At 44.1% G+C, this 24,058-nt stretch overlaps 1 protein-coding gene and 1 long non-coding RNA gene across 3 annotated transcripts in view; one reads left to right on the top strand and one right to left on the bottom strand.

Moving 5' to 3' along the window:
• Nucleotides 1-24,058, top strand: part of NEGR1 (neuronal growth regulator 1) — a 549,860-nt gene that overhangs the window by 70,618 nt on the left and 455,184 nt on the right. The gene's annotated exons all lie outside the window — the stretch shown is intronic.
• LOC130283352 (uncharacterized) overlaps nucleotides 1-24,058 on the bottom strand; it is a 94,502-nt gene that overhangs the window by 63,353 nt on the left and 7,091 nt on the right. Inside the window, exon 2 of the long non-coding RNA XR_008846669.1 lies at nucleotides 8,031-8,203. This is a non-coding gene — a long non-coding RNA (uncharacterized LOC130283352). The remainder of the gene's footprint in view (nucleotides 1-8,030; nucleotides 8,204-24,058) is intronic.

Genomic DNA, 24,058 nt, shown 5'->3' on the forward strand with positions numbered 1-24,058 from the left:
ATCCAGCGAGGGAGTGAAGGGGAAGTGAGGTGATATAGGGAAGTGCACAGGTGTAAACACTAATTGGAACCACTGCGCCAATCAGCGGCGCAGTGGCCCTTTAAATCGCAAAGACCCGGCGCGCGCGCGCCCTAGGGAGCGGGGCCGCGCGCGCCGGGAGAGAACTGACGGAGAGCGAGTCAGGTACGGGAGCCGGGGTGCGCATCGCGAGCGGGCGCTACCCGCATCGCGAATCGCATCCCGGCCAGAGGCGGTATCGCAGCGCCCCGGGTCCGTGGAACCGACCGGAGCGCTGCAGTGAGAGGAGTGTAGCGAGCGCTCCGGGGAGGAGCGGGGACCCGGAGCGCTCGGCGTAACAGTACCCCCCCCCTTGGGTCTCCCCCTCTTCTTGGAGCCTGAGAACCTGAGGACCAGACTTTTGTCCAGGATATTGTCCTCAGGTTCCCAGGACCTCTCTTCTGGACCACAACCCTCCCAATCCACTAAAAAGAAGGTTTTCCCTCTGACCTTTTTTGATGCTAAAATTTCTTTGACGGAGAAGATGTCCGAGGAGCCGGAGACAGGAGTGGGGGGAACATATTTGGGAGAGAAACGGTTAATGATAAGTGGTTTAAGAAGAGAAACATGAAAGGCATTAGGAATACGAAGAGAAGGAGGAAGAAGAAGTTTGTAAGAGACAGGATTAATCTGGCGCAAAATTTTGAAAGGACCAAGATAGCGTGGTCCCAACTTGTAGCTAGGGACACGGAAGCGGACATATTTAGCGGAGAGCCATACCTTGTCTCCAGGGGAAAAAATGGGAGGAGCTCTTCTTTTCTTATCCGCGAATCTCTTCATGCGTGAAGAAGCCTGTAAGAGAGAATTTTGGGTCTCTCTCCATATGATGGAAAGATCACGAGAAATTTCATCCACAGCGGGCAGACCAGAGGGCAAGGGGGTAGGGAGGGGGGGAAGAGGGTGACGGCCGTACACCACGAAAAACGGGGATTTGGAGGAAGATTCAGAGATTCTGAAATTATACGAGAATTCGGCCCAAGGTAGAAGATCTGCCCAGTCATCCTGGCGGGAGGAAACAAAATGTCGTAAATAGTCACCCAAGATCTGGTTAATTCTTTCTACTTGTCCATTGGATTGAGGATGGTATGCAGAAGAAAAATTTAATTTAATCTTGAGTTGTTTACAGAGAGCCCTCCAGAATTTAGACACAAATTGGACGCCTCTATCCGAGACGATCTGCGTAGGCAACCCGTGAAGACGAAAAATGTGTACAAAAAATTGTTTAGCCAACTGAGGCGCTGAAGGAAGACCAGGAAGAGGGATGAAATGTGCCATTTTGGAGAATCGATCAACGACCACCCAAATAACAGTGTTGCCATGGGATGGGGGTAAGTCAGTAATAAAATCCATACCAATCAGAGACCAAGGTTGTTCGGGAACAGGCAGAGGAAGAAGAAAACCAGCGGGCTTCTGGCGAGGAGTCTTATCCCGGGCACAGACAGTGCAGGCTCGCACAAAGTCCACCACATCAGTCTCTAGAGTCGGCCACCAATAGAAGCGAGAGATGAGTTGCACAGATTTCTTGATGCCCGCATGACCTGCGAGATGGGAGGAGTGACCCCATTTGAGGATTCCGAGGCGTTGGCGTGGAGAAACAAAGGTCTTTCCTGGAGGAGTTTGCCTGATGGAGGCTGGAGAAGTGGAAATCAGGCAGTCAGGAGGAATGATGTGTTGAGGAGAGAGTTCAATTTCAGAAGCATCTGAGGAACGAGAGAGAGCATCGGCCCTAATGTTCTTATCAGCAGGCCGAAAGTGAATTTCAAAATTAAATCGGGCAAAGAACAGAGACCACCTGGCCTGACGAGGATTCAGCCGTTGGGCAGACTCGAGGTATGAGAGGTTCTTGTGATCGGTGTAAATAATAACTGGAAATCTTGATCCCTCCAGCAGATGCCTCCATTCCTCAAGTGCTAATTTAATGGCTAGAAGCTCTCGATCCCCGATGGAGTAGTTCCTCTCCGCCGGAGAGAAGGTCCTAGAAAAAAACCCACAAGTAACAGCATGCCCGGAAGAGTTTTTTTGTAGAAGGACAGCTCCAGCTCCCACTGAGGAGGCATCCACCTCCAATAGGAAGGGTTTAGATGGGTCAGGTCTGGAGAGCACGGGAGCCGAAGAGAAGGCAGACTTGAGTCGTTTAAAGGCGTCTTCCGCTTGAGGAGGCCAAGACTTGGGATCGGCATTTTTTTTGGTTAAAGCCACAATAGGAGCCACAATGGTAGAAAAATGTGGAATAAATTGCCTGTAATAATTGGCGAACCCCAAAAAACGTTGGATGGCACGGAGTCCGGAGGGGCGTGGCCAATCTAAGACGGCAGAGAGTTTATCTGGATCCATTTGTAGTCCCTGGCCAGAGACCAAGTATCCTAGAAAAGGAAGAGATTGGCATTCAAACAGACATTTCTCAATTTTAGCATAGAGTTGATTGTCACGAAGTCTCTGAAGAACCATACGGACATGCTGGCGGTGTTCTTCTATATTGGCCGAAAAAATTAGGATATCATCAAGATATACAACAACACAGGAGTATAACAGATCACGAAAAATTTCATTAACAAAGTCTTGGAAGACAGCAGGGGCGTTGCACAGGCCAAAGGGCATGACCAGATACTCAAAGTGTCCATCTCTGGTGTTAAATGCTGTTTTCCACTCATCCCCCTCTCTGATGCGGATGAGGTTATAGGCGCCTCTTAAGTCCAATTTAGTAAAGATGTGGGCACCTTGGAGGCGATCAAAGAGTTCAGAGATGAGGGGTAGGGGGTAGCGGTTCTTAACCGTGATTTTATTAAGTCCGCGGTAGTCAATGCAAGGACGTAGAGAGCCATCTTTTTTGGACACAAAGAAAAATCCGGCTCCGGCAGGAGAGGAGGATTTACGGATAAAGCCCTTTTTTAGATTCTCCTGGACGTATTCAGACATGGCAAGAGTCTCTGGGGCAGAGAGAGGATAAATTCTGCCCCGGGGTGGAGTAGTGCCCGGGAGGAGGTCGATAGGACAATCATAAGGCCTGTGAGGAGGTAGAGTCTCCGCTTGTTTTTTGCAGAAAACATCCGCGAAGTCCATATAGGCCTTAGGGAGACCGGTTACTGGAGGAAGCACAGAGTTACGGCAAGGGTTACTGGGAACCGGTTTTAGACAGTCCTTGGAACAAGAGGGCCCCCAACTCTTGATCTCCCCAGTGGACCAATCCAGGGTTGGGGAATGAAGTTGAAGCCAGGGAAGTCCAAGGAGAATTTCCGAGGTGCAATTGGGGAGGACCAAAAGTTCAATCCTCTCGTGATGAGATCCGATGCTCATTAGAAGGGGCTCCGTGCGGAAACGTATGGAACAGTCCAATCTTTCATTGTTTATACAATTGATGTAAAGGGGTCTGGTGAGACTGGTCACTGGGATGTTGAACCTGTTGACGAGAGAGGCCAAAATAAAATTTCCTGCAGATCCAGAGTCCAAAAAGGCCACAGAAGAGAAGGAGAAGGCAGAGGCAGACATCCGCACAGGCACAGTAAGACGTGGAGAAGCAGAGTGGACATCAAGGATTGTCTCACCTTTGTGCGGAGTCAGGGTACGTCTTTCCAGGCGGGGAGGGCGGATAGGACAATCCCTCAGGAAGTGTTCGGTACTAGCACAGTACAGGCAGAGGTTCTCCATGCGGCGTCGTGTCCTCTCTTGAGATGTCAGGCGAGACCGGTCGACCTGCATAGCCTCCACGGCGGGAGGCACAGGAACAGATTGCAGGGAACCAGAGGAGAGAGGAGCCGAGGAGAAGAAACGCCTCGTGCGAACAGAGTCCATATCTTGGCGGAGCTCCTGACGCCTTTCGGAAAAACGCATGTCAATGCGAGTGGCTAGGTGAATAAGTTCATGAAGATTAGCAGGCATTTCTCGTGCGGCCAGAACATCTTTAATGTTGCTGGATAGGCCTTTTTTAAAGGTCGCGCAGAGGGCCTCATTGTTCCAGGATAACTCAGAAGCAAGAGTACGGAATTGTACGGCATACTCGCCAACGGAAGAATTACCCTGGACCAGGTTCAACAGGGCAGTCTCAGCAGAAGAGGCTCGGGCAGGTTCCTCAAAGACACTTCGAATCTCCGAGAAGAAGGAGTGTACAGAGGCAGTGACGGAGTCATTGCGGTCCCAGAGCGGTGTGGCCCAAGCCAGGGCTTTTCCAGACAGCAGGCTGACTACGAAAGCCACCTTAGACCTTTCAGTGGGGAACTGGTCCGACATCATCTCCAAGTGTAATGAACATTGGGAAAGGAAGCCACGGCAAAGCTTAGAGTCCCCATCAAATTTATCCGGCAAGGATAGTCGTAGTCCAGAAGCGGCCACTCGCTGCGGAGGAGGTACAGGAGCTGGCGGAGGAGATGGTTGCTGGAGCTGTGGTAGTAACTGTTGTAGCATAACAGTCAGTTGAGACAGCTGTTGGCCTTGTTGCGCAATCTGTTGTGACTGCTGGGCGACCACCGTGGTGAGGTCAGCGACAACTGGCAGAGGAACTTCAGCGGGATCCATGGCTGGATCTACTGTCACGATGCCGGCTGGCAGGTAGTGGATCCTCTGTGCCAGAGAGGGATTGGCGTGGACCGTGCTAGAGGATCGGTTCTAAGTCACTACTGGTTTTCACCAGAGCCCGCCGCAAAGCGGGATGGTCTTGCTGCGGCGGTAGTGACCAGGTCGTATCCCCTAGCAACGGCTCAACCTCTCTGGCTGCTGAAGATAGGCGCGGTACAAGGGAGTAGACAGAAGCAAGGTCGGACGTAGCAGAAGGTCGGGGCAGGCAGCAAGGATCGTAGTCAGGGGCAACGGCAGGAGGTCTGGAACACAGGCTAGGAACACACAAGGAAACGCTTTCACTGGCACTAAGGCAACAAGATCCAGCGAGGGAGTGAAGGGGAAGTGAGGTGATATAGGGAAGTGCACAGGTGTAAACACTAATTGGAACCACTGCGCCAATCAGCGGCGCAGTGGCCCTTTAAATCGCAAAGACCCGGCGCGCGCGCGCCCTAGGGAGCGGGGCCGCGCGCGCCGGGAGAGAACTGACGGAGAGCGAGTCAGGTACGGGAGCCGGGGTGCGCATCGCGAGCGGGCGCTACCCGCATCGCGAATCGCATCCCGGCCAGAGGCGGTATCGCAGCGCCCCGGGTCCGTGGAACCGACCGGAGCGCTGCAGTGAGAGGAGTGTAGCGAGCGCTCCGGGGAGGAGCGGGGACCCGGAGCGCTCGGCGTAACAATTACCTTTATGACTTGTATTAACCTGATGTTATGCCAGGTTTTTCTCGCTTGTCGCACTAAATGAGATTATATAATGAATGCTAGGACACTTCAACGTAACCAGGAGAAAGAGATTAAATTGAGAGCTATCGCCTCTTGCACCTGTGTTTTCAATATCCATTTAACAAGTAAAAATGGATGTTCTCTGTATAGCTGGGAAGGATCAAGACGTGGAGCACGTGAGCAAGAGGAGCCAAGGATTCATACAGAATGCCGCACACGTGAACGGGATCCACGGGGCTGATTGATTTAATAGCAAAGATTATCACTTCAGTGGCTCTTGATATTACTGCAGACCTGCAGACTGGTTCATCGGGAGGAGTAATCATGAGTGAGCTCATCCTGTAAAGCTAAGGGCTGATAAGGGAACCAACTTAGGCTGGGTTCACATATGTCCGGCATCCGGCATAGGTGATCTCAGCCTAGATCTCGACGCAACTGATGCTACAACTGATGACAAGTTGTCATCAGTTGTATGGCTTCCGGCGTCCATTGTTTCTGCACAGTGGACAGTTCTTTATGCTGGATGGTTGGACACGTTGGAGGAAACCGGACAGGGGAATGCAGCTTTCTGCATTCCCCTGTCCGGTGCCCTCCGGCGTGTCCAACCTTCCAGCATCAAAATTGAGACACTGAATGATTGTGAACTGTCCCATTCACATAAATGGGATCAGTTCTAGCATCAGTTTCCCGCCAGTGCTGGCCAGAGGGAAACTATACCGGACGCCTGATATATGTGAACCTAGCCTTAGACAAGCCTGGAGAAGGGGAAAGGGTCAAATGACCTCAAGGAATCCCTTAATGCTTTTCAAACAGCTTCACCGGCCAAACAGAAGGCAGTACAGGGTTAATCTCGAAGCCACTATAAAAGCCTATGCACATAGCTTCATTAGCCATTTTAGAGATGCAGTTGTTAGGTGAAGATCTCTGTGAGGGACAGTGAGCAGTGAACAACATGGATAGGAATAAGAGCACACGTATATAACAATTGTAGTAAACCAAAGAGCGTTCTGCATCTGTTCTGTCAGCGCAAAGTCTGTTTAAATGGAAGTTAAGCATGACAGTTTTTATTTTTTGTTTTACAATAATTGTTAAAAAGCCGAATAGAATTTGTGTCACTTTTGTTCATTTTCTAAGATGCTAGTTCTGTTGCTGCACCCCAAAATGAGAATAATTGTTCACAGCTTGTAAAAAGCCATAGCTTTTTCACTTTCCAGGCACAAAGCCTGTTGCTAGTTTCAAAAAGGGATCATTTTTGGACCACTTGTAAAAACCATTGCGTCTTCCGATACCATAGAAACACCGGCAAGCATCTGCCTTAGAAAAATGGATAATTTTTGGAAATTGTTTTTGAAAAGTATTTTAAAAAAAAATCTGCTAATAAAGTGTGTTGTAATTCAACATGTGACCACTGGGTACCATTTGGTTACCCATAGTCATTCATGCTGCCCTAACTTTGAAATTAACTTTTTAATAAAATTAGCTCTGAAGTCCATAGATATACACCTAGGCATTATTACAGTGTTATACATGGCTTTTATGGCTCTTAGACAGTGTTATACATGGCTTTTATGGCTCTTAGACAGTGTTATACATGGCTTTTATGGCTCTTAGACAGTGTTATCCATGGCTTTTATGGCTCTTAGACAGTGTTATACACTCTTTTTTAGGCTAATGGTAAAGTACAGGTTCGGACAGAACTAGTTTGGTTAGAACCAGAACTTTTTGTCAGTGTTGAGCAAAGCGGCAGAACCGAACTTTTCAATAGTTCGCTCATCTCTAGTAAGGCAATATTGCACCTGGCATCCAACTGGAAAGGACTTATGAAGCTGGCACTGTCAGCCGGTACCTGCTGTCAGCCAATCAGCATCACTTGGAATGTTGTTAGTAATGTTGCCTGGCTGAGAACACCAAAAAGATAAGATTTTCCTAATAATGTTCCAATCCAATGTCCTTTTTAGCTGCATGCTAGGCATAATATACTGTTCCTAAAACTTTGGATTATGGTGCTATGAGTCCTTATAGTTTACCCCAGCGTTTCCCAGCCAGCATGCTTCCAGCTGTTGCAAAACGACAACTCCAAGCATGCCCAGACATCCCTATCTTAGGGATTTTTAGGGCCAGGACAGAGATCAGGGTTTCCCTTCTAAGAGCATCAGTACTACCATGCACTAGAGTGTTCGTTATCACGTTTACTTTTGTTTCAGCCTTTGGCTATTTCAACATGCTGGGAGTTGTAGTTTTGCAACAACTGAAGACACCCTGGTTGTGAACCACTGTATTAGAGCTTTACTAGGAATTTTTAGGGCCAGGACAGAGATCGGGGTTTCCCTTCTAAGAGCAGGTGATCCATTGATACAGGGCGGTACTACTGTGCACTATGAATGTGTGATATAACATTTACTTTTGTTTAAGCCTTCCGCTGTCCGGACATGTAGGAGTTGTAGTTTTGCATCATCTGGAAGCACCCTGGTTGAAAAACACTGGTATAATGCATTGATTTATCCTTTTGTATTTTATTAATAGGGTCAAGATAAGTTATTCGGCAAAATAGAAGAGTCAAATTTTTGTCATATTGCAGATCAATATTTTTGAGTTCACCAAGCGATTTTCCTTTAGTATATCTATACAAAAAAATGTCCAGCATGACTGACATAATGAGCATTAGAAATCCCTGTGATCACAGAAGGGGCCCTTTAACTCACCCTTTAAGATGCAGTGAACGGCATTGATCCTAAACATCATTTTCCGAGCTGTAGAGTTCCCGAGATCCCATACATGTCATGTCAAATGGCACAATAACTGAGGCCGCATCTGTAAGTATTGAGATTTCTTGCCATTAAGATTTGTCAATAAAAACGCATCTCCAAGGCTCTCTCTGAGAAAAGGGAAATAGAAATGACTGCATTAGACTTCAGTCACAAAAATATAAAAATAACCCAACAAAACAGCAGCCTCCAATAATAAATCAATAGGACAGCTACTGTAAAAGTGAGTCACATATGGCCATAAATACACTTTATTCTGTTTATATTAGCCATGTACATAAGAAAAATACACTGCAAGAAGTAAACATCCACCGCACATCTAGAATTATATATAAAAAATTATATATACATTAGATTACTTTTATTTTACTCCAGAACTCTACTCACTATTCTGCTGGTGAGGTCACTGTGTACATACATTACATTACTTATCCTGTACTGATCCTGAGTTATATCCTGTATTATACTCCAGAGCTGTACTCACTATTCTGCTGGTGGGGTCACTGTGTACATACATTACATTACTTATCCTGTACTGATCCTGAGTTATATCCTGTATTATATCCCAGAGCTGTACTCGCTATTCTGCTGGTGGGGTCACTGTGTACATACATTACATTACTTATCCTGTACTGATCCTGAGTTATATCCTGTATTATACGCCAGAGCTGTACTCACTATTCTGCTGGTGAGATCACTGTGTACATACATTACATTACTTATCCTATACTGATCCTGAGTTATATCCTGTATTATACTCCAGAGCTGTACTCACTATTCTGCTGGTGGGGTCACTGTGTACATACATTACATTACTTATCCTGTACTGATCCTGAGTTATATCCTGTATTATACCCCAGAGCTGTACTCACTATTCTGCTGGTGGGGTCACTTTGTAGATATATTACTTATCTTGTGCTGATGAGCAATTGTCTAAAATATGGAAGTGCTCTTTAAATAATAAGACTCGTGCTGCACAGAAAAGTTTTCAGCTATAAACATTTTGCAAAACTATTGTTTATCTACAAAAGAAATTTCAGGTTTGTAAGGAAAATAAGGACACGGAGTCGTTCATGCTCATAATATCGCCGCCGCAATACCGTATGAAATGTATTCAAATCACTGTATGTAGAAAAAGTTCCCAATTCTGTTTTACATTCTAATAGCAATCTCTAATGTTATAGCTATTATTTGCCACACTTAGCCGATCCACTTAGTGATAGATTCAAAAATGTGCCGCCTGATAAAAGAATACATTAAAAAAGCCTGAAAACAGCAAAATAGATGCTTGTTCTTAAATTCTCAGTTTTGTCATTACAGCCGAGCGTTCAGCGTTTGTGCTAAGATCATAGAATTCTATTCGGTGTTCGCCCTTTTCAGGGAACACAATACACTTGACATGATAGTGGAGACATTAATATGGGGTTTGGATTTCCATTATGAAAAAATAAATAAATCTCTGAAGGAGCCGTTAATGGAGCCACATATTCTGCATTGAAAGGGAAATCATTGTGTTGAAAATGTAGTCCGGTCTGCGGGCATCATGTTATAGAGCAGGAGAAGCTGAGCAGATTGATAAATAGTTTCATGGGAAAAGATTCAGTAGAACTTCTGAATGATTAATTTAAACCCCTGCTCAGTCTGGGCTTAGGAGTCCAGTGGGCGGTCCTAGTAAGAAAGCTGTTTTGACCTCCAATTGGACTCCTAAGACCAGAATGACTAGGGGTTAAATAAAGAAATTTCAGGTTATACTGATTCTTCCCCCATAAAACTATATATCAATCTGCTCGGCTCCTATAGCTCTATAACCTGATATCACAGATTACAATGCATTTGGAATGTGACAGGTTCCTGGTAAGGAAAATCTCAGATACGGAGCCTGTTTTTAATGAAACCACCTACAAGTGACTACATAATATTAAGTTTTTTTTTTTTTTTGCCATTGTTTGCTTTTTTAATCAAAGCAATCATGATCATGTATCTTCTAATGGGCCAAGAATGTATCTTCTAATGGGCCAAGAATGTATCTTCCAATGCCGAAAGTGTACCTGTTATTTTAGGTGAATTTTCAGGATAAGCTACCTATGTGTGTACATGAGAAGCATCGCTATTTCTGCCCATTGTATTAACTGTATATGGTGTTTTCAAACAGATTTCTGCTCTACAACCTTTATTTGTAATTTGCAGTTCTACCAGAGCTGGTGGGTGGCGTTGTCTCCTCCACCCTCCATAGATTTGTATTGCTTTTCTTGAGCTCCTTCCTCCTTTCTCAATAGACTTGTATTGCTTTTCTATGGCTCCTTCCTCTTCCCTCAATAGACTTGTATTGCTTGTGTTAAGCTCCCTCCACCCCCTTCCATAGACTTGTATTGCTTGTCTTGAGCTCCCTCCTTCCCCTTCCATAGACTTGTATTGCTTGTCTTGCGCTCCCTCCTTCCCCTTCCATAGACTTGTATTGCTTGTCTTGAGCTCCCTTCCTTCCCCTTCCATAGACTTGTATTGCTTGTCTTGAGCTCCCTATTGCTTGTGCTGTGCTCTCTCCTCCCCTCCATAGATTTGTATTGCTTGTCTTGCTGACACAGGACAAAGCTGAGCTGGTTTTTAGAGAAGAATGTAAATTCTTATATGGCACTCCTACAGGGGGTTTACTTAGTTGGATAGTTCCTTAAAACTGCATATACAGGCAATATCCCAAGGCACAACTGCATACAGAGGTATTACATAAAGCTTTCATTGATGTCAATGTCAGCTATATAAATCTGCAGCAAGCTTGGTTTACAACAGCGGTCTCCAAATTGTGGACATTCAGATGTTGTGGTGGTTGCAACATCTGGAGGTTCACAGTTTGGAGACCACTGGTCCACAGGAACCAATCTGGGAGGGTAGACAAGTAGGACTAAAATCTTACTAGATAACAGGCCCCACAAGGATGGGATTCCTATATAGGCACCTAGCTCTGGCTCTATTGCTCATAACTACAGAAGGAATGATTAGGTGCCTAATAGACGATGCTAACAGTACTACTCCTTACACTGTCTATTATGTCTCACAAAATGTTTGCCCTCTCTTGACCTGTCCATCAGCGTTACCGTCCAAAATGACTTGAAGGCTTCCCTGTAGCGTGGTGCGTCATGCGTTCAGACCTGTTGTTTCTGGTGAATACCAGCATGGCTCATTCAGTGGGCACAGGGGACCTGTTTGAGAAGAAGTAAAGCTGGATTCTGACGTTAAAATATATCAAAGGCCGCATATTACCGAGCTTAATAGTAGACATGAAAGAGCCGTCCCTAATTACAGGCGCCCCCGTGATCGGGCTCTCTGCTGTGCCGACAGGTTTCTGGGCTGAAAAGTCAGATCTTCTTTACTCCACCTCGGCATCCGGTTTAGTAGGAAAACTGCTTAAATAGCAATGCCGTGGTAAATTGAATTTAGCGGCATTGCTCCCTGGCACATGTAGCAGATTTAGTGCAGAACATTTCCCCCAGAATATCCAAAATGATCTCCAAGGAAATCAGTGGTGGCAAATCCACACCAAATAGAAAGTGAACCCTTTTGCAGATGTGAAGATAAGAAAAAAAACTGTAAATTACCGACTCCCTTGCATCATGGTGCGTGGAGGTGAGGGGAGCTGTTGAAGGGGTACTCCGGTGAAAACCTTTTTTCTTTTAAATCAACTGGTGACAGAAAGTTAAGCATATTTGTAAATTACTTCTATTAAAAAATCTTAATCCTTCCAGTACTTATTAGCTGCTGAATGCTACAGAGGAAATTCCTTTCTTTTTGGAACACTGATGACATCACGAGCACAGTGCTCTCTGCTGACATCTCGGTCCATTTTTAGCAAACGTGCATAGCAGATGTATGCTAAGGGCAGCATGGTGGCTCAGTGGTTAGCACTGCTGCCTTGCAGCGCTGGGGCCTTGGGTTCAAATCCCACTAAGGACAACAATAAATAAAGACTTTTTATTATAATAACGTCAGCAAAGAGCACTGTGTTCGTGATGTCATCACAGAGCATTCCAAAAAGAAAAGAATTTCCTCTGTAGTATTCACCAGCTAATAAGTACAGGAAGGATTAAGATTTTTTAATAGAAGTAATTTACAAATCTAATACAGGAATATCGGTGCACTACTGTGGTAGATGTAAACAATACATTGGCTATCCCTCAACACTGATGTTAAAATTGAGACATTCGCCAGTGTATCCTTATATGAAGGACACACCAGAGCCCGCACACCAACGCCAAGGTTTCTCAAATTGGTGCGAGACCTAACGCTAACCTACCTGTGCTTGATAAGCAGAACAGGGGCCAGTGGGCAATTACGGCAGCATTCGGTTGACTCACAACTTCCTCCCAGATACCCTCCAGCGTGACTGAGCACACATACAATGGGAGGAGGGAGGCAAGCTGCAAGCCCCACCTGAGCTGGCTAATATGGGTGCCTGGCCTCACAGGTGCTACCTTGATGCTGCCTTGTAGATATTCAAGGCGCATTAATTTTGGAGTTTACACACCTCCAAATATAAAATTTAAACAAACAACAAAAAACGTGGTCTCAAATGGCTGGAGGTGCTGTTTAACTTTCCGGAGCCAGTTGATTTAAAAGAAAAAAGGTTTTCACCAGAGTACCCCTTTAAGCTACCTAGCTTCCTACCTACATAGATACCTGGCTACCTATCTACCTAGCTACTTAACTAGTTACCTAGCTGCCTAATTTCCAGTCTACCTACCTACTTGTCTACCTACCTAGTTACTTTCCTACCTGCATAGCTAGCTAGCTGGATACCTACCTACCTATCTACCTACTTGGCTCCCTACCTACTTACCTCCAAAACTACCTTGCTTCCTGGCTACCTGCCTACCTGGATACCTATTTATCAACATATTTACCTTCAGAGGGAATCGATCTACCTAAATAAGGATGTATTGGTGATAGGGCTGGGCGGTATACCGGTTCATACTGAATACCAAAATTTTTGGGCTGCACGATATGAATTTTCCCCCATACCGCAATGCCGGTTGGGCCCCTCCCCCCTGAGAATGAATTATCAGCCCAGCGCTGCGCTGTCCCCACATCGGTGCCAGAAAGTTAAGCATATTTGTAAATTACTTCTATTAAAAAACCTTAATCCTTCCAGTACTTATTAGCTGCTGAATGCTACAGAGGAAATTCCTTTCTTTTTGGAACACTGATGACATCATGAGCACAGTGCTCTCTGCTAACATCTCGGTCCATTTTTAGCAACCGTGCATAGCAGATGTATGCAAAGGGCAGCATGGTGGCTCAGTGGTTAGCACTGCTGCTTTGCAGTGCTGGGGCCTTGGGTTCAAATCCCACTAAGGACAACAATAAATAAAGACTTATTATTATAATAACGTCAGTAAAGAGCACTGTGTTCGTGATGTCATCACAGAGCATTCCAAAAAGAAAAGAATTTCCTCTGTAGTATTCACCAGCTAATAAGTACAGGAAGGATTAAGATTTTTTAATAGAAGTAATTTACAAATCTGTTTAACTTTCCGGAGCCAGTTGATTTAAAATAAAAAAGGTTTTCACCAGAGTACCCCTTTAAGCTACCTAGCTTCCTACCTACATATATACCTGGCTACCTATCTACCTAGCTACTTAACTAGTTACCTAGCTGCTAATTTCCAGTCTACCTACCTACTTGGCTACCTACCTAGCTACTTTCCTACCTGCATAGCTAGCTAGCTGGATACCTACCTACCTATCTACCTACTTGGCTCCCTACCTACTTACCTCCAAAACTACCTTCCTTCCTGGCTACCTGCCTACCTGGATACCTATTTATCAACATATTTACCTACAGAGGGAATCGATCTACCTAAATAAGGATGTATTGGTGATAGGGCTGGGCGGTATACCGGTTCATACCGAATACCGAAATTTTTGGGCTGCACGATATGAATTTTCCCCCATACCGCAATACCGGTTGGGCCCCTCCCCCCTGAGAATGAATTATCAGCCCAGCACTGCGCTGTCCCCACATCGGGGAACTATCCTATGTTACCCGCCAGCACTCTTCTGCTCCCCTCCAATAATTATCAGCCCAGCGGGGTCACATATATCACCCGCAAGTACTGCCAGTGGTCTCCAACCTGCGGAACTCCGGATGTTGCAAAACATGCTGGGCATGCTGGGAGTGGTAGTTTTGCAACAGCTGGAGGTCTGCAGGTTTGAGACCACTGCTGTACGCTGTATACCTATGCCCGGGCTGCAAAAGATAAAAAAATAAAATGTAACTTACCTACGTCGGCCGCACGCTCTTCCTGGGGACTGGAACATTTGACAGCCGTCAGCCTATCACCGGCCGGAGCGATGTCCCGCCCCTGCAAGTGATAGGCTGAGCCCACTGTCATGTAAGGAGCTCTGCCCGGCTTCTTACATGACAGTGCATTTAACCTATCACTGGCCGGGGCGGGACATCGCTCCGGCCGGTGATAGGCTGACGGCTGTCAAATGTTCCCGTCCCCAGCGTAAGGCCGACGTAGGTAAGTTACAGTTCATTTTCTTTATCTTTTGCAGCCCGGGCATACAGCGTACAGCAGTGGTCTCAAACCTGCGGACCTCCAACTGTTGCAAAACTACAACTCTTAGCATCCCCGGACAGCTAATGGCTGTCCGGGCATGCTGGGAGTTGTAGTTTTGCAACATCTGGAGGTCCGCAGGTTGGAGACCACTGGCGTACAGTAAGTTCAAGCACCGGCGGCCCCGAACAAAGAGGAGGAGGGCAGTGCTTGGGGGTGACATATGTGAGTAGTACCCCGCTGGGCTGAGCATTAATTGGGGGGGGGGGGGTGCAGAACAGCGCTGGCTGGTAACATTTTTTTTTGGGGGGGGGGGGTGAAAGAAATACTGTTATATACCGTGGAACCGCCATAAGTTACAAAAAAACACATATTTGGTCATACCACCCAGCCCTAATTGGTGATGTATCTATTGGGGGAGGGGAGAGACTACCTTCCTGAGGCTATAGCTGCCTATGGAGGGACTACCTATAAGGGAACTACTGTGGGACATACTTACCTATGGGAGAACTACCTGTCTACAGCGGGGGATATACTTACTTCATGGGGGACCTACTATCCTACCCACTTTTACTGTGTAGGACATTAAGGGGGGCATTATGGCAGTTTGGGGGCCTATAGACGAGTCTAAGGCATCAATTGTGAGTCGCTTTGTTTAACTGTATGGGAAGAGGGGGCTCGCTGCGCATGTGTGTGTGTTGGGGGGGGGGGGGCAACGATCGCTAATACATCACCTTGCTGGGAACGCAAAGGTCACTAGGTACGTATCAGATTGAATAGGTGAACAGGGGGGGGGGGGGGGGGATTTGCGCAATTTTGTGCAATAAATCCGGCTTTAAAGGGTGCACCAGTGAAACCACGCCCACATCTCCCCAGATTGTATGTGTATGGCCACCTATACGGTATAACAATACAGCCTCAACAATCATTTGCAACAAAGACACAGAATTTCTATGAATGTCCATGAAAGCTCGAACACTTTTTCACGGTTCTTACGGATAACGTTTTGTGTGCGCAATAAGGATATTTTTTTTCTTTTCTAAATGCCAGCGGAGTTATATGGGACACAGCCGGCCGGCCGTAATGAGACGGTCTGCGGAGAGAATGTTCTATTGACCTACTATCTAATAGGATATTAAATCACAGATTTGGTGCAGTCTTACTTCTATACCAGAAAAAAAAGTTACAAAATAAAATAAAAAAAGTAAAAGCCCTTTAGAGAAGTCTATTGAAAAAAGGGCAAATAAAAAAAGGTCACTGACCCCCCTCCCCCCCCCCTCTAAATACCAAAAACCAAACTGTTTAGTATGTAGTGTGTTTTATCTTTCACTACTGTATAAGCTTTAATGTAACATCTGCCTGGAAAAACAAAACATTAAAAAACTAGTTATTGCAACAATGAAGACGCAAAAAACACAAGAAAAATCCAAAATCAACGCTAAGGAAACAACAGCGTCTCATTCATCAGAACTTACTAGAAGAAAAAGGATCATTGTTGCCCATAGCAACCAATCACAGCTCAACATGTATTTCTTCAGTGGCTGTGGTAACATGAAAGCTGAGTTCTGATTGGTTGCTATGGGCAACAAGGACAGTTTTTCTTTTAAAGGGGTACTCCGCTGGAAAAAAAAAATTTAATCAACTGATGACAGAAAGATGAACAGATTTGTAAATTACTTCTATTAAAAAATCTTAATCCTTCTAGTTCTTATAAGCTTCTGTATGCTCCACAGGAAATTTTTGAATTTCCTTTCTGTCTGACCACAGTGCTCTCTGCTGACACCTCTGTCCATGACAGGAACTGTCCGGAGCAGGAGCAAATCCCCATAGCAAACCTATCCTGCTCCAGACAGTTCCTGACATGGACAGAGGTGTCAGCAGAGAGCACTGTGGTCAGAACGAAAGGAAATTCAAAAGAAAAGAACTTCCTGTGGAGCATATAGCAGTTTATCAGAACTAGAAGGATTAAGATTTTTTAATAGAAGTAATTTACAAATCTGTTTAACTTTCTGTCATCAGTTGATAAAAAAAAAAAAATGTTTTCCAGTGGAGTACCCCTTTAAGATAAGTTTAATAAATATCAGAATAGGTAGTAGGTCTATCAGCAAAATATATTCACAGAATCATAGACTAAAATTGAACTTTTATAATTTACCCCCAAAAAACTAAAAGGGTTCCAAAAATGCTCAAAGAACCAAAACAAATCACCAAAGCACACGGTGAAAGAGGGATTGACATACATAGGGCCATTTGGGAATAGCTGGGAACCCTAGGTAATAATACATCTGGTGATCCACACATAGCTGTAGGGATTGGCCCGGCTAGTAAGGTAGCTAACTATAAGTAGGTAAGTGTATCTTAGGGTAAGGACAGTCAGTGTGAGGTAGGTTCCGGTGCGGGACCATCCTTTTTAGGACGATCATTCCGCCTAGGCTTAGGGCCTAGAGCAGGATTAGTCATAGGGAGTGACAGACTCCCGTCCCCGGCCTTCCCAGTTGTCCCTTCCTATGTCAATGCCTGAGCCACTGGGGTTAGGACATGATAGAACCATCATTACGTGTACTTCTTTATTCTAATGGTTATATATGTATTGATCTATCTGTAGCACTGCTCTTATTGTGGCGGTAAATACGTACTGTGCTTGATCAGTATATTATCTGAATTGTGAGCGGTATGCTCTTTCACCGTGTGCTTTGGTGATTTGCTTTGGCTTTTTGAGAATTTTTGGAACCCTTTTTTGTTTTTATGGGTAAATAATAAAAGTAACATTTTAGTCTATGATTATGTGAATACGTTTAATAAATCTGCACAAATATTAGGGTTCCGTTCACACTGCAGGGAATCTGCACTTCATTTCCTTGTGTCCTCTGATGTGGTCCTGGAACTTTTGGACCGGGGCCCAGATACCACTTCTATTACTGCTTCCCCTACAGCTATGCCTCTCATTTCAGCCTACTTAAATATGGTAGTGGGGGTTGGGGGGGGGGGGGGTACTGAAGATAGGATTGCTGCTGAAGTATATAGCATTGCCTACCTTTCTGCCCCAGTTCTGAAACCACTAACAATCCATTTGTGGGTCGGTATCCTCTCCCCTACCAAATCCTCTTGCTACTTCCTGGTTGAGCAGTTGCTCAGAACTACGATTCCCAGAATGCATTATTTTCCTTCAACTCATCACAGTCCTCCCATCCTTCCTCCCTTCCAGGATCTTGTCTGTGAGCTAGAGGTCAAAGACAAAATCCAGCCATACCTCCTGAGATATGAGATGATGATACATAGTCTTGGGAGAGAGGGAGGAGCCAAGAGCTGCATAGACAACACCACACTGACAATATCAGGGGTACACAACTTCCTGTCAGGAGAGAGGGAGGGAGCTGGAGAGATGCAGAGACAACACCACACTGACTACAAGAGGACTACACGTGATCCTGTCATGAGAGAGGAAGGAGCCTGGAAACTGAGACAACACCACAATGAATATGATAGAACTACATAACTTCCTGACAGGAGAGAGGGAGGAACTGAGAAAGAGCAGAAGCAATACCACACTGACAATGGGAAACTATACAACCTCCTGGAATAAAGCTTTAAAGTGGTACTCTGTTGCTAGATATCTTATCCCCTACCCAAAGGATATTGGATGGGACCCCCTGCAGACACCCGGCGTTCTGAACATTATGTTAAGAACATTGGGTTTGGGCAGCCGTGGTCGTGACGTCACGCCCCTTCATGAAGTCACGCCCCCTCCATTCATGTCTAGACATGACATCACTGCCAAGGCTGCCCAATCCCAGCGTTCTGGACATAATATTCAAAATGCTAGGTATCTGCATGGAGATCGGGGGGGGGGGGGGGTTCCCAGTGGCCTGACCCCCACAATCAGACATCTTATAAGATGTCTGGTAACGGAGTACCCCTTTAATATGGCCCACACAATCCAATGCGATCTGAAGCATTTAGAGGCACAGTAGGGCTCTACAGATATCAGTGGCCCCATGTTACGGAGCGTGTCCTATACATGGGCCCCCAGCAGGTGACACGACTGGAGATGCACCAGATTGCGCCTCTGTCTTTAAGGATGAGGCGCACCATCTGCACTTACCAGGTGTGCGGAAATCATCAACTCTAAAGCTTTGCTTTTGCTGCAGCAACGGGGAATTGGTAACATTGTTTTAATGAAAGAGCTTGAAGTGCAGATTGAATATAGGTGTCAAATTGCCGCCGATAGAAGGAGCGCAGCTCTGCAGACAATTTAAATCTCTTACAAGGCAGCCTTCATTTTGTTACGTGTTATGAAGGAGCTGAGGAAAACTCCATTATCTTCCCTCTTGGAGCCCCCGCGCTCTGATTTAGCAGCCGACATCTTTGTGTTATTTTCGATGACTACACCGGCCGTGGCGTTATTGTAGGGAAGCGGCTTATAGCGTGCGGTCAGACGGCACTTTCCGTGCATCATCACGAAGATACACATCATCAATCTACCATCTTTTTTTTTCCACCCCTTCCCCCCCCCCCACCCCTCCACTCACGCTCTAATATTGCAGAGGAATGGAATTACTGTCTTTAGGGACTTATTTAAAGTTTCAGCATCATCCATTGCTCACAATAAATAGCCCCGCTATCGACTACGCACTGCGGCTCCTCCGGCGGCTTTTGTCAAGACAGAGCTCCTCATTATGGTTTAGGGAGAACGTCTGCTGACCAGGACAAAAGTGTCACCTATGGGATTTCCCCGTTCATCATTACGGCCAGACTTTTAGTTAAGAGGTTGAGGTTTCTTCAACTACAGATGATTCATTTGAACCAGAACAAAGGCAAAATATATATTATGTGAGGGGTGGACTCACCTATGGGAGATACTGTATATATAATGTGAGGGGTGGACTCACCTATGGGAGATACTGTATATATAATGTGAAGGGTGGACTCACCTATGGGAGATACTGTATATATAATGTGAGGGGTGGACTCACTTATGGGAGATACTGTATATAATGTGAGGAGTGGACTCACCTATGGGATATACTGTATATATAATGTGAGGGGTGGACTCACCTATGGGATATACTGTATATATAATGTGAGGGGTGGAGTCACTTATGGAAGATACTGTATATAATGTGAGGGGTGGAGTCACCTATGGGATATACTGTATATATAATGTGAGGGGTGGACTCACTTATGGGATATACTGTATATATAATGTGAGGGGTGGACTCACTTATGGGATATACTGTATATATAATGTGAGGGGTGGACTCACCTATGGGAGATACTGTATATATAATGTGAGGGGAGGACTCACTTATAGGATATACTCTATATATAATGTGAGGGGTGGAGTCACTTATGGGATATACTGTATATATAATGTGAGGGGTGGACTCACTTATGGGAGATACTGTATATATAATGTGAGGGGTGGACTCACTTATGGGAGATACTGTATATATAATGTGAGAGATGGACTCACTTATGGGATATACTGTATATATAATGTGAGGGGTGGAGTCACTTATGGGATATACTGTATATATAATGTGAGGGGTGGACTCACTTATGGGAGATACTGTATATATAATGTGAGGGGTGGACTCACTTATGGGAGATACTGTATATATAATGTGAGGGGTGGACTCACTTATGGGAGATACTGTATATATAATGTGAGGGGTGGAGTCACTTATGGGAGATACTGTATATATAATGTGAGGGGTGGACTCACCTATGGGATATACTGTATATATAATGTGAGGGGTGGACTCACTTATGGGAGATACTGTATATAATGTGAGGGGTGGACTCACCTATGGGATATACTGTATATATAATGTGAGGGGTGGACTCACTTATGGGAGATACTGTATATATAATGTGAGGGGTGGACTCACCTATGGGAGATACTGTATACATAATGTGAGGGGAGGACTCACTTATAGGATATACTGTATATAATGTGAGGGGTGGACTCACCTATGGGATATGCTGTATATATAATGTGAGGGGTGGAGTCACTTATGGGATATACTGTATATATAATGTGAGGGGTGGAGTCACTTATGGGATATACTGTATATATAATGTGAGGGGTGGACTCACTTATGGGAGATACTGTATATATAATGTGAGAGATGGACTCACTTATGGGATATACTGTATATATAATGTGAGGGGTGGACTCACTTATGGGAGATACTGTATATATAATGTGAGGGGTGGACTCACTTATGGGATATACTGTATATATAATGTGAGGGGTGGACTCACCTATGGGATATACTGTATATATAATGTGAGGGGTGGACTCACTTATGGGAGATACTGTATATAATGTGAGGGGTGGACTCACCTATGGGATATACTGTATATATAATGTGAGGGGTGGACTCACTTATGGGATATACTGTATATAATGTGAGGGGTGGACTCACCTATGGGATATGCTGTATATATAATGTGAGGGGTGGAGTCACTTATGGGATATACTGTATATATAATGTGAGGGGTGGAGTCACTTATGGGATATACTGTATATATAATGTGAGGGGTGGACTCACTTATGGGAGATACTGTATATATAATGTGAGAGATGGACTCACTTATGGGATATACTGTATATATAATGTGAGGGGTGGACTCACTTATGGGAGATACTGTATATATAATGTGAGGGGTGGACTCACTTATGGGATATACTGTATATATAATGTGAGGGGTGAACTCACCTATGGGATATACTGTATATATAATGTGAGGGGTGGACTCACTTATGGGAGATACTGTATATAATGTGAGGGGTGGACTCACCTATGGGATATACTGTATATATAATGTGAGGGGTGGACTCACTTATGGGAGATACTGTATATATAATGTGAGGGGTGGACTCACCTATGGGATATACTGTATATATAATGTGAGGGGTGGACTCACTTATGGGAGATACTGTATATATAATGTGAGGGGTGGACTCACTTATGGGATATACTGTATATATAATGTGAGGGGTGGACTCACTTATGGGAGATACTGTAAATAATGTGAGGGGTGGACTCACCTATAGGATATTCTGTATATATAATGTGGGGGGTGGACTCACTTATGGGAGATACTGTATATATAATGTGAGGGGTGGACTCACTTATGGGAGATACTGTATATATAATGTGAGGGGTGGACTCACCTATGGGATATACTGTATATATATTGTGAGGGGTGGACTCACTTATGGGATATACTGTATATATAATGTGAGGGGTGGACTCACTTATGGGAGATACTGTATATATAATGTGAGGGGTGGACTCACTTATGGGATATACTGTATATATAATGTGAGGGGTGGACTCACTTATGGGAGATACTGTATAGAATGTGAGGGGTGGACTCACCTATAGGATATACTGTATATATAATGTGGGGGGTGGACTCACTTATGGGAGATACTGTATATATAATGTGAGGGGAGGACTCACTTATGGGAGATACTGTATAGAATGTGAGGGGTGGACTCACCTATAGGATATACTGTATATATAATGTGAGGGGTGGACTCACTTATGGGAGATACTGTATATATAATGTGAGGGGTGGACTCACTTATGGGAGATACTGTATAGAATGTGAGGGGTGGACTCACCTATAGGATATACTGTATATATAATGTGAGGGGTGGACTCACTTATGGGAGATACTGTATATATAATGTGAGGGGTGGACTCACCTATGGGAGATACTGTATATATAATGTGAGGGGAGGACTCACTTATAGGATATAGTATATATAATGTGAGGGGTGGACTCACTTATGGGATATAGTATATATAATGTGAGGGGTGGAGTCACTTATGGGATATACTGTATATATAATGTGAGGGGTGGACTCACTTATGGGATATACTGTATATATAATGTGAGGGGTGGACTCACTTATGGGATATACTGTATATATAATGTGAGGGGTGGAGTCACTTATGGGATATACTGTATATAATGTGAGGGGTGGAATCACTTATGGGATATACTGTATATATAATGTGAGGGGTGGAGTCACTTATGGGATATACTATATATAATGTGAGGGGTGGAGTCACTTATAGGATATACTGTGTATAATGTGAGGGGTGGAGTCACTTATAGGAGATACTGTATATATAATGTGAGGGGTGGAGTCACTTATGGGATATATTATATATAATGTGAGGGGTGGAGTCATTATAGGAGATACTGTTAGACAATGAATCAGTGTTGTGTAGACGGCTCCTTTAATCTAGTCCGGGCTCTGACTCTACACCATCCTTCTAGGAGATCACATGTCCTTGATGACCCATGATTGACATTAAACCCAGTTTGCAGGTTTTGGCAAGTTATCTGCCGCTCTGCCGGTCCGCTCATAAATCCCCATTCCAGCCGGTGTAATTTGAAGCACCGTATATCTCCGTCTCCCCATGCCGTCTGATGGCACCGGATCTGTGACTGCTCACATGGCAGAATGTAATAAAGTAAATTAATAATTATGTTCAGCAAATTGGAATTATCACAATACATTGTTTTACGTGTCACTTATTTATTTCATTCCAGTAATGTTGTCACTTCAGAATATTTATTACAACGAAGAGAGACACCGAAATATTTCATTATTTACAGATGTGATGGTTATGTATCAGATGCCTCCTCTGTGGATAACAAATGTCTCCATCACTTCACCTCCCCGTAAATAAAGGCCCAGTAAGTAGTTATATTCTTATATATAGGGGCAGTATTATAGTAGTTATATTCTTGTATATAGGAGCAGTATTATAGTAGTTATATTCTTGTATATAGGAGCAGTATTATAGTAGTTATATTCTTATATATAGGGAGCAGTATTATAGTAGTTATATTCTTGTATATAGGAGCAGTATTATAGTAGTTATATTCTTGTATATAGGGAGCAGTATTATAGTAGTTATATTCTTGTATATAGGAGCAGTATTATAGTAGTTATATTCTTGTATATAGGAGCAGTATTATAGTAGTTATAGTCTTGTATATAGGAGCAGTATTATAGTAGTTATATTCTTGTATATAGGAGCAGTATTATAGTAGTTATATTCTTGTATATAGGAGCAGTATTATAGTAGTTATAGTCTTGTATATAGGAGCAGTATTATAGTAGTTATATTCTTGTATATAGGAGCAGTATTATAGTAGTTATAATCTTGTATATAGGAGCAGTATTATTGTAGTTATATTCTTGTATATAGGAGCAGTATTATAGTAGTTATATTCTTGTATATAGGAGCAGTATTATAGTAGATATATTCTTATATATAGGGGCAGTATTATAGTAGTTATATTCTTGTATATAGGAGCAGTATTATAGTAGTTATATTCTTATATATAGGGGCAGTATTATAGTAGTTATAGTCTTGT

The sequence above is a fragment of the Hyla sarda genome, chromosome 7 (assembly GCF_029499605.1).
Source record: "Hyla sarda isolate aHylSar1 chromosome 7, aHylSar1.hap1, whole genome shotgun sequence".
NCBI lineage: Eukaryota > Metazoa > Chordata > Amphibia > Anura > Hylidae > Hyla > Hyla sarda.